Here is a 17,802-nt window from a genome sequence, read left to right as displayed (position 1 = left end):
GACCAACCACTCTGCCCCACCCTACATAGCTGGCACTGTGGCCAGGCTGTAGAGGACCTACAAGTGGAACTACCAGTACATGGAAAGTATCTTGGATAAGCACGGGGGTCTCAGAATTGGTTGGGGCTACAAAATCTCTTAGGGATACCGTGAGCAAGTTTTTCTGGAACAAGGAAATGGAGGCATGGGTAATGGGAAATAATTGAAGGGTGGGTGATAGAAGGTTAAGGAGTGAAAGAGGAGCATAAAGTAATGAGAAAGGAGTGAAAGAGTTGACTATGACAAAAACTAAAGTTTGTTTCTCATTACAGTTGGTCAGAGTTCAGCATGTGATCTGTGAGTTTCAGAATAAGCATGTTGAAAGTAAGAAGGCAGCCATATTTGAGTGGCCTGAGGGCAATAAAAGGACAGGAACTAGAACATTTGACTTCCACCTCTTTGGAGTTGGACCAATGAATATTTATGTGATAGACAAATAGCCTGTGGAAATGTTAAAAGGAGAGGTTTTTCTCTCACTTCACAATTATAAGATTTAAATCTTAAAATTTGATAGTTTATAAAAGAGATCCTGACAATTTCACATATCATCTACTGACTTAATATGGTATTAAAAGAAAATTATTTATTTGAGAGAGAGAGAGCACAAGTGGGAGGGGTCAGAGGGAGAGGGAGAGAATCCCAAGCAGACTCTGTTGAGCATGGAGCACTACACAGGGCTCAATCTCACCACCCTGAGATCACAACCTGAGCTGAGATGAAGAGTCAGACACTTAACCAACTGTGCCACCCAGGTGCCCCAGTGTGATTATTTAGATATTAAACTTCTTGTTTTGTGCCAAGAGCATTTGTAAGGTATGACAAATAAGAACACTAGCTGGCTCCATGGAATAAATATTTTAATGTATACCACACACCAAAGTGGTTATTCAGTGATCTGAATGAGATAGGAGTTTATTTTTCCCTCATATTATACCTGGTGTAGGAGTGAGCAGTCCAGGACTATTATAATAACTGTGTTGTCAGGTCCCAGAATCCTCTTAGCTGTTTTTTCTACCATGTCTAGAGGAGGGTGTTTGTCTTCAAGGGTGGAGATAGTTCATCACTATATCCCTCATCCAAATAGTAAAATGCAAAACGTGGAGGTAAGAAAGTATTCTCCTTCTCTTTCCCAGCACAAACTGGGAGGGAGAGTCCACACTTTGCTCACAATACAGTGCCAAAACTTCATTGCAAGACCTCATCTAGCTACAAGAGAATCTGAGAAATGTATTTACTGTATTGTTTTATGCCCACCTAAGATTTTTGTTACTCTTAAAAGAACAGGAAGTATTGTTTGGAGATAACTACCAGTCTTAGCCATGTTGTAGGACATTCACAGAAAATCTTGATGAGTTTTTTGGGGGGGCAGAGCTTGCTCTGACAATGATGAAGGCTACAAAGAGTTCAGTTCAAATAATTAAAATGTCTGATACAATCCCTGTCCCTGTAAGTTCCATGAATAGTCCATAGCTGCACCAAGAAAGACAGGAATATAAACCAATGCTTTCAATATAAAATACACAAAATACAGTAGAAGACAAACATGAGAATTGATCCAGATATGAGCTCTTAGAAGATGCTCTCAATAAACACCAAAGATGAACCAAGTTTCTCAAAAGAATAAACATACAGAGAGCTAAAGAAATTAAATGTTAAAACAATTTTTCAACAGTACTCCATAACTAATAAGTGTAGATTAATTCCTTCAGCGGAGAGCTAAAATTACCAGTTGTTCTCAGTGGCAATGTTCTCAGTGACATCTTCAGTGGGTCAGCAGCACCCCAGAAGCAAGCAGCACATTCCAGTTTTTAACTCCTGGTGCCAAAGCACGTCAGGAGTTAGGCCTGAGCAACATGGATCTCCATCTGTCCTTTGAAAGAAAAACAGTTAAGAGTCTGTTCACTTGGTTATTCCCTGCAAAGTAAAACCACACTTAGGAAAAGAATCATCTGCCCCCCTAGTTTCTTGCTCCCACCTGCTATTACAAGATCTCAGTGTTCTGTAAGGGATCCTCTCAAACTAAGTATTTATGAAGGTCCCCCATGTATCTCTTCAAACAATGCTGGTCACTTAAATTACAGAAACAGCCATTTTCTTTCCTCCTCTCACCTCTGTTGAGCATGTCAAGCTCCTCTAGAAGGAGCCCATCTGTGAGACCCTGCCCTCACCTCCACTGGCTATGCCTGCTAGGCAGTATAGATTCCTCACACTTGATGCTTCTAATACAGTGAAGCCCTGTAGGTGCCAACAGTGTGTGGAAATTGGCTCTCCTTTTAAAGATGTCCCATACAGTCCTGCTGTCTCACCAAATTTTTGTGAACAAATAGTTTTTACTTAGAGTGTTTTCTCTACTAGCCATTCCCTAGGTGGAATGTGAGTCTTTGGTGCCTAATCCGATGGGCAAGACTGGGTTGAGGACACCACGTAGTACTTGGAATAGCTCCTCCCTTTCTACAGCTGTGATGTCTATTCCTTTTCTCTGGGAATGATTCTCTCCAGAGGGCTCCTCCTCTTGCAAATTCTTGAAGCTCCATCCTTGTTGCTCACTAGAAGAGCTCTGAAACATCTGAATTCCATTTGAGTTCAAAGTGGGACACCACCCAGCAGCAAGTTAAGGAAGGAGGAGGCACAGATTAAATTATACTCCCTATTTCCTGACATTGACTGTGAGCCACAACTCCTCCCCCAACCTGGCTGTAAATAGCAAATTTCATTGGAAACTCTTAAGCCCATCTCTTTGCTGTTTGGGCACAGAACAGTCATCTAGAGCTGTGCAATAAAGATTTAAATACTCAGTGCAATAAAGATTTAAGAAATAGCTCCTGATGTGTTTTCCCTTGGCCAAATGTCATTTTGCAAAAGAGAAGGATATGAGATGTGGACCATGCCTGTTAGGCAGGAAGGGGAAATTGAGAGCCTCTCCTGTATTAGGTGAGAAAAAAAAAAAAAAAGGGAAGCAAAGTCTACATCATTGGATGAGAGAGTCCAAGCACAATATGAGAAAACAAACAATTCACTTAGGTGAGCCAACTAAAGTCAGGAGGCAAGGAACCTGTGGGATTGCAAAAACCCTTCTTTTTCATGTGAATGGACCCTTTGGATAAATGGTGCTGACCAAGGCACCTCTCCACAGAGATGATTACCTATTGCCTTTTTTCCTTTTCTTTTTTTATTTATTTTTATTTATTTTTTTTTTAGTAATCTCTACATCCAACATGAGGCTTGAACACATGACCCTGAGATCAAGAGTCACATGCTCTACCCACTGAGCCACCCAGGCACCTTTTGTCTTTAATTCTGGCCAAAGCTCTTGGTATCTGGCCCTTGACAGTAGCTTGCCCTTTTATCCCTGATGTTAATCTGAGTGATGCAAAGCTAGAGTAAATCCGCATAGGTTTAACAACATGGATTCATGACTTTTGCCAGCATCATAATTCATGCTGACAAATAAATATTGCTTCACTTCTTGGGTGATTTTAGAAGTGAGTTATTCAGAAAGCATCAGCTAACTCCCAGGGGTAGCCCCTTAACATTGGGCAGAATGGCAACAGATGCCAGCAGTGAATTGCAAACAGTGACTATGCATTCAGCTGTGAGCTTTTAGAGCCCAGTTTCTGTGACATTTAACCACTCACACTTCTGCCACACATTTTTTCCAAGTAGATACTGCATGGTTCATTTAGTTGGTCAGGACAACAAGGACCCTTAGCTGGAAAGGAAATAATGATTTAATAGTTTGTCTTATTCCTAGTGAGGGAAAAAAACATTGTTTTCGTGAATTCAGCATTTGGAGCTGAACACATAATTCCCATCATGACAACAAAGAATAATAAAAGCAATTCTACCTGTTCAGAGGCCATGCTCTCCCCACCCCTTAACCCCCCTGAGGATTATCATGAGGATTATCCTGAGGATTATAAAAGACTGTACTGGATGCTTTATAAGATGGGGGAATCTGAATCCTTTAAATAAGGAGAAGAGATAATGGTCTATGAATCTCATCAACAATCTATATTCCTCAAATAGAATTAGAGCTGCCTCTTATATAGAAAAATGTTTATCAAATGGAAATTTTATTATCTGAGTATTGAATTCAGTGATACCAGGGGCATTCTTTTTAGACAAAGGTCTTGCCTAGGTTTGATTTCTATCCCTTTACTGACTTAAGTGCATTGAATAACACCTTTGAAATACTGTTCAGTTTTTTTGGTGGGGGAGGGGTAGTCTTTTTTTTTTTAAGCCAGTTGAACATTTCTTTTGGAGCATCAGTTCTTTTATATACACTTTCCCTTTTTACCCACTAGTAAGCCAAGACTTACTAAGGATTTGTCATCAGAGGGAGCATAGCTTGTGCAGACATGTGGGGGTGAACATCATAAAGAAGGCTCTTCCCTTGGGCTCTTTTCTTTCCTGGTGTTTACACTGTTCCCTCCAACATTTTTTTCATCATGGTCTGAGAAGCAGTGATTTTTGTCATATTAAAACTGGACTGGTTTTCACCAGTTTGGGAGAATGTGCTGGGGAGAAACAAGTTCAGCGCCTGCCTCATCTTCTGACGCCTCCTGCTTTCTTCCCTCCCTTCCCTGCAGGCGAGCAAACTCATCATAGTCCTTGTCTAGCATCGGGTTAGTGACTAGATAACTGCTATGATTCACTCTGATTCAGGTTTTGCTTTGTTTTGATAACATAATTTTCCTAAGTATTTTGAACTGTTTTTGAATTGCTGGGGGGAGGGAGAATGAGTCCTCAAAAAGATTAATACTGAGTGTACATGGTGTGGATAAAGTTATATCTGGATTAACAAATCATTTGAATGTGTTCAACTAATAACACATTTCTGGCATTTCTTTAACTGCAGTCATATTTGTGAAATCCCCTTCTTTTATGCCTCTCCTTATTTTTGTTGGCTCACCTAAGTAAACTAGAGATGTACTCTTATTGAGTCTTATTATGTCCATGTCCAGGGTTTTTCAAAATTCTCTCTAAGGAGCTTGAAATCCCGTCATTTGCACCATCCCTAGGCCTTGTTTCCCTAGTTTGTTTTCTTTCTCCTTCTTCTCCATTTTTTTTTTTTTTCTGCTTCCTTTTCCGCTTTGGTTCATCCCTCTCCCCTGCACTCTACTCTGAAGAGTGTAGAGTGCCGCTAATTCCACTGCTTGGTGCACTGCTGACTTACATGAATTCTTCTAGGTTGGTGGGACTTCTTGGCCATCTTGAGCAGGTTGCACTTGCTTCAACATGGAGACCTGTGATTTGGGTAGGAAATAATGAGAGTCCAAGCTGTATTCCCCAGATTCAGTATTCTTACCAGAAAACAAGGCTTCCATCTCTGTAGTTTGCTTGGGCAAAGTACACTTTTCAAAAATTTAAAACCATGCCTCTCATACATAGTATGGGCATGTGTCAGAGATTTGTTCAATCATTAGTGAAGGAAGCAGTAAAATGGGAAAGCTGATTCAAAGACCACTTAAGTAAATGGGTATTTAAAAACATTGAAAAAAAATATTAGAATAAGATTGTTGGGTTAGCTATAAAACTGGTTAAAATCCTACAAGGCAATAAAACCATAAGTTTGGGATAATTCTTCCACTAGACAGAAATCGTTTACATCTGTCCCAGAGGAAAAAATCCCTATAAGTTAAGACGTGACTTCACGAAATCTGGGTTTTTAAAATAAGGCTAGATAGTGAGTCAAGGATTGGTACTTAAGTAATCCTTGCATGGCTTTGTTAAAATGTTTAATACTGGAAGAACATGCTCCTTTTCCTTTAACTTATTTCTAAATTTTGGATTTTTTGGTTAATACCACTTTCCCTCATTTTAAAGTAGCCCAGGTGCAGGGATTAAACACCCTCGGCTATGCCACTCAGCTCCATATGGTAACTATTTCTCAACATATCTGCTCTAAGTCTGTGATGACCTATTTCATGAAGTGGTCCATTATGGCCAAGGTATTGTTGAAGTGTGGTGGGGAATGCAAGAATGGCACAGAAGTGATCCCTTTGTCTTATCAATATTTTACCTTAAAAATTTTGTTGTAAAGGAGCCACTTTTGAAGATTATGCTCCCGCAGAACTCATTACCTCTGCATTTGATCTGGTAAGTAGGTGAGAGAAGTGTACAGCTATTTATTCAATAAAAGAACATGAGCATGTTTCAAGTGTCTACATACTATAGTGGCTAGAGAAAGAGATCATTTCTAGTTGTAGTAATTCAGAGAGGCTTTTGCTGATTAAGAAGGAAGAAAGGAAGGAAAGAAAGGGAAAGAAAAAAGGAAGGAAGAAAGGAAAGAGAAAGAGAAAGAAATACAAAACGATTTCTAGAAACTACTAGTTCATATTTAGAATCTTTACCATATTTGAAATGCTGTCTCATTTTTTACTTTTATAGATTTTATTTATTTGTTTGTCAGAGAGAGAGAGCACACAAGCAGGGGGAGCAGCAGGCAGAGGGTGAGCAGGGAGCTCCCTGGTGAGCAGGGAGCCTGCTATGGGACATGATTCCAGGACACTGGGATCATGATGTGAGCTAAAGGCAGATGCTTAACCAACTGAGCCACCCAGGTATCCCTAATTTCTCATTGAGAAATAAAACAAAACTAACTTATTTTGCTCTCAGTGACAGCTTCTTATGACAGCCCAAGCCCACTGTAGGGTACAAGATCATGAACTAAGCCTGTGGTGGCCCTTTTAAAAACCAAAGCCTCTGAAGGTGGCAGATGAAAAGAAAGTCTTATTTTTATGGGATCTGCAAAATCCAGATGGTACAAAATCTTGTGGGCCACACCTAGCACAGTGCTGGACTTGGAGCTGAAGTTCAACCATTACTGATTTCCTTGAACTAAATGTGCCTAAGGGCACTTAGTTGTGACTTCTGGAGAGCTAAAGCTATCCATCCCTTTGGTAGTGGGAGAGGCTACACACAGATGAAGCACATTGTGTCTTCTTGCTGTCTGCAGTGAACTTTACCATTGGTGCTTGGGGGTGGAGGAAGAAGACAAGACAAAATGGTGCTAGAAATTAAGAGCCAAAATGTATGCATAACAGAGGTGAAGTCTGGTCCCAGAACTGGAAGTTCCTGTGGGGAGCAGTTATTTGGTACTACAGTGTTTCCCTAAAAAGAGCTTATCAAGTCTGTGCTAGAAGAGTGCTCCTTTCTGTGAAGCTCTGTAGGACACCAGGAGTTGGGATTGGCCTGGTCACAACACAGTAATGCAAAGAGAGTTGTTCTGATACTCTGGTTTTCACAGCACAGCATAGAGGTTAAGAATATGATCTTTGGAGCCAGACAGTACAAGAATTCAAATTCTAGTTCCTTTGTTAAGGATTGGAACCAGAATATCCAGATTAAAATCCTGGTTTAACTACTTATTATTAACCCTTTGACCTTACTTAGGCCTTAACTTCTCTATGCCTCTGTAGGTGTCCATCATAAAATGGGGGATAATTCAGTGACTATCTCATTGGTTTGTTTGTGAAAATTAAATGAGACAATATATGTTGGGTATGAAGTAAGTAGCAGATGAACATTTGGCCTCTCCTTTCTACCAGGTTAACTTAAACACTTTGTGTAGGATGCAGAAACCATGGACAGTTAGCTGAAGCAAAACCAAAAAAGTTGGTAGGGTTTATTGTAGGAGTTTAGGGATGACTTATGAAAACCTAGGAACAAGAATGAAGATGGACCTCTGATGAAGACATAGGAACTGAGATGCCATTATAATATATTTTTTTAAAGATTTTATTTATTTATTTGACGGATAGAGATCACAAGTAGGCAGAGAGGCAAGCAAAGAGAGAAGAGGAAGCAGGTTCCCTGCTGATCAGAGGGCGCGATGCGGGGCTCAATCGCAGGACCCTGGGATCATGACCCAAGCCAAAGGCAGAGGCTTTAACCCACTGAGCCACCCACAGACCCTGACCATTATAATATTATTATCCAATGCCTTAAACCTATAAGATTTTGCCCTTCACTCCTCAGTTTTTAATTAGTAATTGACTTATAAGTGTAGTATGATCTAATAACATTTTTTTCCATTTGGATCACCAAATGTCTGAGCATTACTCATTGAATATCTTGTCCTTTTCCCACTGACCTACAATATCACCCATGTAATATGTCAGGAACATTACATATGTGGGTTCTCCTTCTAGGTTCTTCATTTTATTCATTTGTTGTCTATTCCTATATCAGTATCATATTGTCTTAATTAATGGTTTTATAATAATCTTGATCTCTGATACAACAAAATTTCCCTAGTTTGTTTTTCTTTTTTCAGGAGTGTCTTAGCAATTCTTAGGTCTTTTTTCTTTGGGATAGTTTAAAATTAGAGGTGTAGATTCTTTAAACACTTACCATTGAGAGGTGGGATCTATGTTTCTTCCCCTTGTCACATAGCATCACTTCTGTTTACTCTCTTGGTTGAAGCATTCACAAGCCTACCCATATAACGTGTGATCCTGGACTAGAAAAGTACATTAGTGACACAATCAGTAAAAATTGAATAAAGTCTGTGAATTATAGTATTATATCAGTGTGAATTTCCTGCTTTTAGTCATTATAGTATGATTATGATTTGGGAAGAACCTTAGAACACCATAACTCTGATCACTTCCCTCCTGAATTTAAGGATATTTTGTCCATTATTTTACCCTTTTAAAAAACCTCTACAAATTAGATAATATTTGTTTTTCACAGACAATATCTATATATTTCTAGATGTTTACCAGTTTCTTTGCTTGCCATTTGTCTTGCATCTCAGACACTACTTCTGGGATCATTTGCTTCTTTCTAAAGAACAACCTTTCAACATTTCTATTGTGAAAGTCATTAAATCATTTGTAATATCTGGTTATTATTCTCATTTGTATAATGAGGCAAATACAGGAAGTAACTCGATGTGGTGAAAAGACCCCTGGACTAAGCATATATTAATATAAAGCCCAGTTTCAGCTTTGCTACTAATGATTTAACTTTGTGGGCCTCAACTACCTTGCACTTACAGGGGATGATTGCTTCAGCTCTCCCCCGCTATAAAATGATACAGTCAGATAAACTTAAAATGAAATATTGGCCCTTCTGTTTTATCACTTACATGCAACTTCTCTCAAAGTATAGTTGCAGGAGAAGATTCACATGTGATAACTTGTAATCTTTCTATAATTATAAAAATATGAGATATAGACTCGATTTCCCATTATTAGACATTTCCCTATAGAAATCTACTGTCCATATAAAAACACTTGTCAAATATAAGAAGGGACAAGCATTACAATTCATGTCTTTTCTTAAAAATGACAAAAAAACAAAACGTCCATTCTCCTAAAAAGAAAATGCAGCCAGTTTGCCTCCCTATAAGTAGAAATAATAAATAAAGAGTAATAAGATCCCCTGAAATACTACCGTAGATACAATTAAATATGAAAGAACTCAGAAAAGTCACATCTTAGAGTCAGGGAAGCTTTGTGGCAAGCTCATTATAATTTCCCATCTCATGTTTCTTTTTATTATTATTATTTTCGAAGATTTTATTTATTTATTTGACAGAGAGAGATCACAAGTAAGCAGAGTGGCAGGCAGAGAGAGAGAGAGAGGAGGAAGCAGGCTCCCCGCTGAGCAGAGAGCCCAATGCGGGACTCGATCCCAGGACCCCGAGATCATAACCTGAGCCGAAGGCAGTGGCTTAACCCACTGAGCCACCCAGGCGCCCCCATCTCATGTTTCTTAGAGAGCTGGCAATGAGCATTTCCAGATGAATTTCTTTTACCCTTTGCATATTTATGACTATTTCTGTCCACAATAAATTTTATGCATATTTTTCTTATTAAAAATATTCCCTATACTTTATCCAGCTTCTCCAACCAGGCTTCAGACAGAACTTGGTTGTGGAGATGGCTCATCTCCAGTGGACTTACTGCCCCTTTTTACTTCAATCTTTGTCTCATTTTCCTTTCCTCAACCAATTAAAGCTAATTTCCTAGAAACTGAATAGAATGTTGGTTGCCAGGGGCTCCAGGGAAAGAGAGATGAGGTGATAAAGGTCAAAGGTACAAGTTTGTAGAATATAATACACAGCATGGTGATTATAGTTAATAGGGTACTGTAAACTTGAAAGTGGCTGAGAGTACATCTTAAGCATTTTTACCACATACACAACATTAAATACTTTATGTGAGGGGATTATCTAGACCTTCGGTAACCATTCTGCAAGAGTGTATGTATATCTAATCATCACATTCTTCAAATATATACGATTATATTTGTCAATTATTTCTCAATAAAGTTTAAAAAAACTAGACAAAAGGATATAATTGCAGCCATTTGACAATTTGGTGTGAATTTGAATTAATAGGTTACATTCCCTGAGAGTATTTCTATTTTGCTTATCTGTAGCTTTATTATTCATTGCGGAAATACAAGTTTTATCTTTTTGATAATGATATTTTCTGATCTCTCAGGTTTCAGACAGCAGAAAAGTCTACATGGTCAGACATTTAAAGTTTTTTTCTGTTTCTTGTGGGGTGGGAGGAGGAGGATGGTGGTCTCAACATACTATCACACGGCACAGCCCTGTCCCTCCTGTGCTTAACATGTGAGCAGAAATTGAACCTCCTCAATACCCTGGGGAAATTTCTTCTTTTTCTTTTGTCCTCCTGTGTATTTGGTGAGACCATTTCTACAGAGAATAAGCCAGTAGGATTTTAGAATTTGAGAACTTAAACTCATCAACTTTTTCTCCTGTATCATGCTATTCTTAGGTACAAATCACCTATTAATACAATATCTCAAGAGGGTAGGGATAAGCATCTCCTGGAGGACTCTTATCCAAACAAACCTTTTCAGTACACAGATGAGGAAAGGAGAGTTAGTTGGACCAAATCCAGGCTAGTGGAAAACCTTATACAACTGGGGGATCTTCTTTAAGAAGAAGAGTGCACAAGTATGAAAGAAACAAGGTATACAAGCAAATAGCTACTTTTAATGAGAAAACTAACACAATATATTATAATTTTAAAAAGTTGATAAATACCACAAATACTACAAAATTCAAAAAAACCAAAGTATTCTTATTAACTATCTGCTTGACATACTTGTTATTCTTTCCAACTTTTTTGACTACATACTTCTTAATCACCTCTCCAAATGATAATGTCATAATATTTTCTTTTTTAAAAAAAAGATTTTATTTATTTGTGAGAGAGAGAGCAGGGGGAAGAGCAGAGGAAGAGGGGCAAGCAGACTGCATGCTAAGTGCAAAGGCCGACATGGGGTTCAATCCCAGGACCCCCAGATTGTGACTTGAGCAGAAACCAAGAGTTAGAAGCTCAACCGACTGAGCCCATCTTTCAATTGGAGAGAATCAAAAGATAATCTGATCTTTTCTCCAACATGGCTGACCAAAGTTTGTTTTTGTTATAGTTTAGAAAAGGTTTTTTTTTTTTTTTTTTCCAGTTTCATAATCCTTATTAGTAAGATTTTGTACAATTTTAGGATTGTCCAATTTGGAAAAAACCTCTTTCATGTGTAAACTGCAAGCTTCTCAGGGCATTTAAGGTTTTTTGGTTTTGTTTTTGCTTTTTTTAAAGATTTTATTTATTTGACAGAGAGAGAGAGAGAGAGAGCACAAGCAGGGGGAGCAGGAAAGGGAGATGCAGGCTCCCTACTGAGCAGGGAATCCCATGCAGGGCTGATCCCAGGACCTAGGGATCATGACCTGAGCCCAAGGCAGAGGCTTAACCCACTGAGCCACCCATTTTATACTCTTTAAATTGATGATAGCTGGGGTGCCTGGGTGGCTCAGTTAGTTCAGCATCAGCTTTCTGGCTCAGGTCATGATCCCCCCACTGCCCCTTGGGATCTTTGCTCTGCAGATAGTTTGGGTCTTCCTCTGTTTCTCGCTCTCTCTCTCTCCACTCCTCCCCCTGCTTGCTCGCAGTCTCTCTCAAATCTTAAAAACAAACAAACAAACAAACCCACAGGACAACTTAAAAAAAATAGACAGCCATTAACTACTTTATCATCAACATTCTCATTGTAGTTGTGTAAATGAGTTTTGTGTTATTTTCATAGATATCAACATTTCATGTTTTATCAGTCTGGGTCCAACCAGGAGAGAAAAAACACACGGTAATTTGATAGGAAAGGTTTAATAAAAAGACATTAAAAAGAATATGGAATATAGAAATCGCAAATAATAGAGGCAGCTACTAAGCCTGCTAAGCGCCCTCACCCTCAGTCAAGGTTGAGGTGCATTGTCTGTGACTCACTGAACAGCAGGAAATTGCTGTGGTGCCCCCTAGTGGAACTAGCTGGATATCCGCTTACCGAGTGTTGGGAAGCGGCTTTCGAGGGGACGCCTCGGGCTACGGCGCACAGCAGGAGTTGGGTGCTGGAGAAGCTTCAAGCGTTGTAGGACTAGATGCTGGAGAAACCATGCACTGCAGGAATCTGGGGCTGGAGAAGCTGTGAGGAGTCTTGTGTGCGGCAGGAACCGGCCAAAGCACGCCAGAATTCAGAGGCAAAACTCGTTTTTTCCTCCTGCATTGTGTCTCCAGCACCATCTACTGACTACCCTCTAGCCTCAGTGCGAGCTAGGAAAGAAAACCCATTTTAGGGCCTACATCTATTTTTCAAAGAGCAGAAAAAAAGGGTGATTTGAAACTGACAGGCAGTAAGAACCACAGACATATCAAATAAGTAAGAAATGTCAACCTTTCTCCATGTGATCAACTTCTCTTAACAGAGTATCAAACAATCCAAGAGTCTTCCTTTTTTTCTTCTTTTTCATTAACAAGTTATTGTCTTTGTTAAGCTCAAAAAGCTCTTGTTGCTGTTTGCCTCTCGATGTCAGAATCATTTGCATTGGTTTCGTTGATCTTCTTTACCCCCTTTGTTTCATATCGCATTAAATTTGTATGACTTTTTTTTTAAAGATTTTATTTATTTATTTGACAGACAGAGATCACAAGTAGGCAGAGAGGCAGGCAGAGAGAGAGAGAGAGAGAGGAGGAAGCAGGCTCCCCGCAGAGCAGAGAGCCCGATGCGGGGCTCGATCCCAGGACCCTGGGATCATGACCTGAGCCGAAGGCAGAGGCTTTAACCCACTGAGCCACCCAGGCGCCCCAATTTGTATGACTTTTTATCAGCTCTTTAATCATTATAAAGCTGACAAAAGAAGATAACTTTGTATATTTTCATATCAGAAGTCTGTCATTTCTGGATAGTTTTGCTGAAACATTCAAAAACTACTTTCCAAATTGTAGTTAAAGTGGTCCATTTCCAACTCAGCTTTCCTTAGCTGGATTCTCAGGATGCCTATTGCCATTCCAATGACATCTGACATTTGAGAAAGCCTAAAAAATGGGAATTCTGAGTGGAAAAATAGTGTTTAAATATCTAATTTTTCCCATTTTTAGGAAAACATATAATCATATTAAAATCATGAGATCATGTAAAATTATATAGCCATATAGCAGCAGACTCTGACCACTAGTTCATTCTTTTTTCCTTTTTATTAAACTCTCTGGTCTATTCTTCATACTGTAAAAAAAAACAGACCCTATATACCATTACAAGCCCATGGTGGGACCAGGCAAAAAAGTGACCTCAGATGGCCACATATGTAGGTGTCTAGGCCTTCTCCCCACTGCTGTTTTTTTTTTTTTTAAGATTTTTTTTATTTATTTGACAGAGAGAGATCACAAGTAGGCAGAGAGGCAGGCAGAGAGAGGAGGAAGCAGGCTCCCTGCTGAGCAGAGAGCCTAATGCAGGACTCGATCCCAGGACCTTGAGATCATGACCTGAGCCGAAGGCAGCGGCTTAACCCACTGAGCCACCCAGGCGCCCCCCACTGCTGTTTTACTCATGACTTTCTAGATGCTTTGGATCCACTTCATACAATATCCTGGCCCCTGTTCTTTTACTGGCCTAGCTTTTGAAACTTCTTCAGAATTTAGAAGTAAGCAGGTATTGCCAATGAGAGCAGCAGCTCTGGTAGGAAAGGGGGAATTATGAAGAAGAGGAAAGATGTTTCCCATTGAAAGGGTTACTATTGTCATGCAGAAATATCCACCCAGCATAATTATATCTTCTGATTTTTCAAGAGAAAGCAAAAATTTAGATTTAATGTGAAATCTCCCAAATATTAAAAATTGGCAATTAATGTTAAAATATTTAAAACACCATAGATCAGTTTTCTTCTGAAGTCAATCTGGTATGTGAAAGACGACTCAACCAAAAGTGGCCATCTTCTACCCTTCCAGTCCCACCTTCTAATCACATCATCTTGTTTTATCTTAATAGCACTTATTATGACCTGATATTTATTAATTATCTGACACACACATAGCCCATGCAAAGAAAGCTCTGCAAACCATATATAAATTGTTCACAGCTGTACCCCAACACCAAGAAGAGCCCCTGACCTTGAATATACTCAGTACATCTGTTGAATGAATGAATGAATGAATGATGTGTGATTTAATGCTTTTGAACTGCCCATCTTTGTTTCTTTTTCAGTATGAGTGTAAAGATATTCCCTCTGGTCCTAGGAACACAGGCAGCACTTTCCCCTTCTGTTCTAGCCCCAAACTGACAGGAGAGGAAAAGCAAAATTAATTATCTTCATCTCCATTTCAAAAAGGCACAGAGTTTTTAATAGAAAGCATTATAGATCAAGATTTTAAAATTTACATTTCAATTAAATTTCATTTAAATTTTTAATTATATTTGAATCAAGAATGTTAGTGTGTTGGTCAGAATCTAAGATTCAGACAAATATCTTTAGCCAAAAATAGAAAAGATAACTGATAGAAAATACAAAAAACAGGGGCACCTGGATAGCTCAGTGGGTTAAAGCCTCTGCTTTTGGCTCAGGTCATGATCTCAGGGTCCTGGGATCGAGCCCTGCTTCAGGCTCTCTGCTCAGCGGGGAAGCCTGCTTCCCCGTCTCTCTCTGCCTACTTCTCTGCCTACTTGTAATCTCTTTCTCTCTCTCTCTGTGTCAAATAAATAAATAATCTTTAGAAAAGAAAAGAAAATACCGCCCCCCCCCCCAAAAATCAAAAGTTGTTATAGTCCCATGAAAGTGGTTTTTTGGTTTTGTTTGCTTGTTTCATCAGAGCCAGGGTGTGGGAGGTCCCCAAGACCACCTCCACATTCAGAGATGAGCTAAGAAGCACTCAGGGAACTTACCATGTAGTTGTAAGTGACTAAAATTTACCAAAGCAATGGAGTAAAGATACACGTTTGAGTCATAAAGAAAAGAGTCTGGAGGAATCTATTTGCAGGAATCCTCATGCTCTTACCCTCAAATAAGGGCTCACACAGATCACACACTTCTCCCAGCAAAGAAAATGTAGCAATGTGTGTACAATATTTCTGCCCAGGAAAGCCCATGGAAGACTTAGCACCTGAAGATTTTATAGGGGGGCTGCTCATATAGGTACCCTCTGTCTAATGTGTACTGAAATTCTAGACTCCCAGGTGGAAAGCAGGTGTTCAGCATAAGCCTATTGTTTGCATAATCAGTCTAGGCATAGTAAGTCACCCTTATCAGTCAGGGAAAGTTTTATAGCCGTGTGGGGAACTGTTTACCAACCAAATTCCCAGATGCTAGCCAAAGGCCAAACTTATAAATTGGCCTTTCTAAGGATAGCTGTCTCGGGCCCACCCTGTTAACTTTTCTGCTCAGTGCCAAAATAAGACAACAAAAACCACCCAAGACCAAAGCCACTGTCTTTTTGCAATGGAACATCGGCAGTGACATTCCATCACCTCTGCCACATTTTATTCATTCGAAGCTAGTTACTACGTCCAGCCCACATTCAAGGGGAGGGAATTTCATAAGGGCATAAATACCAGTAGCCAGAAATCATTGAAAGCCATCTTAGAGGCTGCCTACTACTGGCCTACTTTTTATTCCTCAAACACCTTCAGGATTATTCCTGCCTCAGAGCCTTTAAATGTAATGGTTCCCCTTTCTGGTATTTTCTTCCCTCACTTAATTCAGGTTTCAGTTTAAACATCCCTCTTGAGGGATGCCTTCCCTGATTATCTAATTTCAAATAGTACACACTCCTTCCTAACAATTTTCATCCTTTTATCCTGCTATATATATATATATATATATATATATATATATTTATCTTTTAAAGGTTTTATTTATTTATTTGTGTGTATGTGTGAAAGAGAGGTAGCACAAGCAGAGGGAGTGGTAGGCAGAGAGAGAAGCAGGATCCCTGCTGATCAGCGAGCCCAATGTGGTACTCGATCCCAAGACCCTGGGATCATGGTCTGAGCCAAAGGCAGACACTTAACTGATTGAGGCACCCATGCATCCCACACACTCTAGCTTAATTCTCCACTTGAATAATTTGAGAAACTTTTGCGTCAAAAGTCAGAGTAGGAGGGCATGCTATATATATTTTTATAAGAGCTATGGTTGTCTGCATTTATAGATTTGTTGACATAGTTTGTACACATTGCATGACAATAATGATCTTGTCTGTTTTGTTCACTGTTTATACAAAGATATAGCAATACCTAAAACATAGTAAATACAATTCATTAAATGAATGAATGAGCAGAATTCCAGATGACCCAAAAGCTATATTTTTTGGAGGACATAAATTTCGTTTATACAGCAGACTCTTAAGGGTTTGTTTAGTCTGAGTCTACCACCAGGACAATAATCAACTTTAGCTAAGGCCCAACGTTGAGTTCCTAGGTCTGTGGAGTTGAGGACCTATACTGGAGCAAACCACCTCACTGAGATAATGCCAACTTAGAAGTCTGCCCAAGCCACTAGTCACATACCTGTGAGATGACACTTCTATTTCATCCATTAGCTCACAATGTACCTCCTTCACAAATATTTACTAAGGATCCACCTGTGCCAAGCACTATGCTGGAAAATAAAATCCATTTGTGAACAAGACAGTCTTTACCTTCAAGAAGCTTATAGTCTAGTAAAGAGTCTTAGATTAAATAAAATGTAATTCAGAATATAAATAGATTGTTTAAAAAAGACATACCAACAAAGGCAATATTAAATATAGCTCTTAAGGGATGCCTGGGTGGCTCAGTGTGTTGGACCTCTGCCTTCAGCTCAGGTCATGATCTCAGGGTCCTGGGATGGAGCCCCGCCTTGGGCTCTCTGCTCAGCAGGGAGCCTGCTTCCCCCTCTTTCTCTCTGCCTGCCTCTCTGCCTACTTGTGATCTCTGTCTGTCAAGTAAATAAATAAAATCCTTAAAAAACAAATATAGCTCTTAAGTATGGAGCAAAAGCACTAAAACATAAAATTCAATACTTAGATGAGATTAGGACATGTTGTTAATAACTGTTACTCATAGACACATTTAGGGAGGACTCTCAACTGGTCATTGTGCTGAGTCTAGGGGTACAACTAAATAACCAAATTTCTTGGTAGCCAGCAACCAAAGCTAACAGGCTTGTTACACCATTAAGAGTGTAATCAGTGGTGATCAGTGGCTCATAGAACTGCGTGAAAACCTGGAGAAACAGGCTCTCAGCTGAATTTCCAAGAGTGACGACAAACACAAAACTGGGCTGATAGAGGAAACTGCTGTCACTGTCACAAAGCATGAAATGGTAGCATTGGCAATGATGTCACTTCTGCACTGGAAGCAGTTTTAAGCGACCCATGCCACTGTCATGTCTGCCTCAGAGTCCTGACTAGGAGCCACCACTGCCACAACGGGCCTGCAGCTGCGCCTCCTCCAGCCCTTCCCTCCTCTGCCAGG

The 17,802-nt window shown here is 39.6% G+C and overlaps 1 long non-coding RNA gene across 3 annotated transcripts; it reads right to left on the bottom strand.

The window, feature by feature from the left end:
* Nucleotides 1-769: 769 nt before the first annotated feature.
* LOC116593102 lies at nt 770-17,107 on the bottom strand. 3 transcript variants are annotated; one of them, XR_004286746.1, is made up of 5 exons: nt 16,855-17,107; nt 8,395-8,503; nt 6,062-6,135; nt 5,216-5,285; nt 770-1,904 (listed from the first exon to the last, which is right to left on the bottom strand). It is a non-coding gene; the product is annotated as an uncharacterized LOC116593102 (long non-coding RNA). The 3 variants fall into 3 exon arrangements; XR_004286747.1 differs by lacking the exon at nt 6,062-6,135 and having other exon boundaries at nt 770-1,909; XR_004286745.1 differs by lacking the exon at nt 6,062-6,135.
* Nucleotides 17,108-17,802: the final 695 nt, after the last annotated feature.

The sequence above is a fragment of the Mustela erminea genome, chromosome 6 (genome assembly GCF_009829155.1).
Source record: "Mustela erminea isolate mMusErm1 chromosome 6, mMusErm1.Pri, whole genome shotgun sequence".
NCBI lineage: Eukaryota > Metazoa > Chordata > Mammalia > Carnivora > Mustelidae > Mustela > Mustela erminea.
This window is presented reverse-complemented; position numbering and strand designations above follow the sequence as displayed.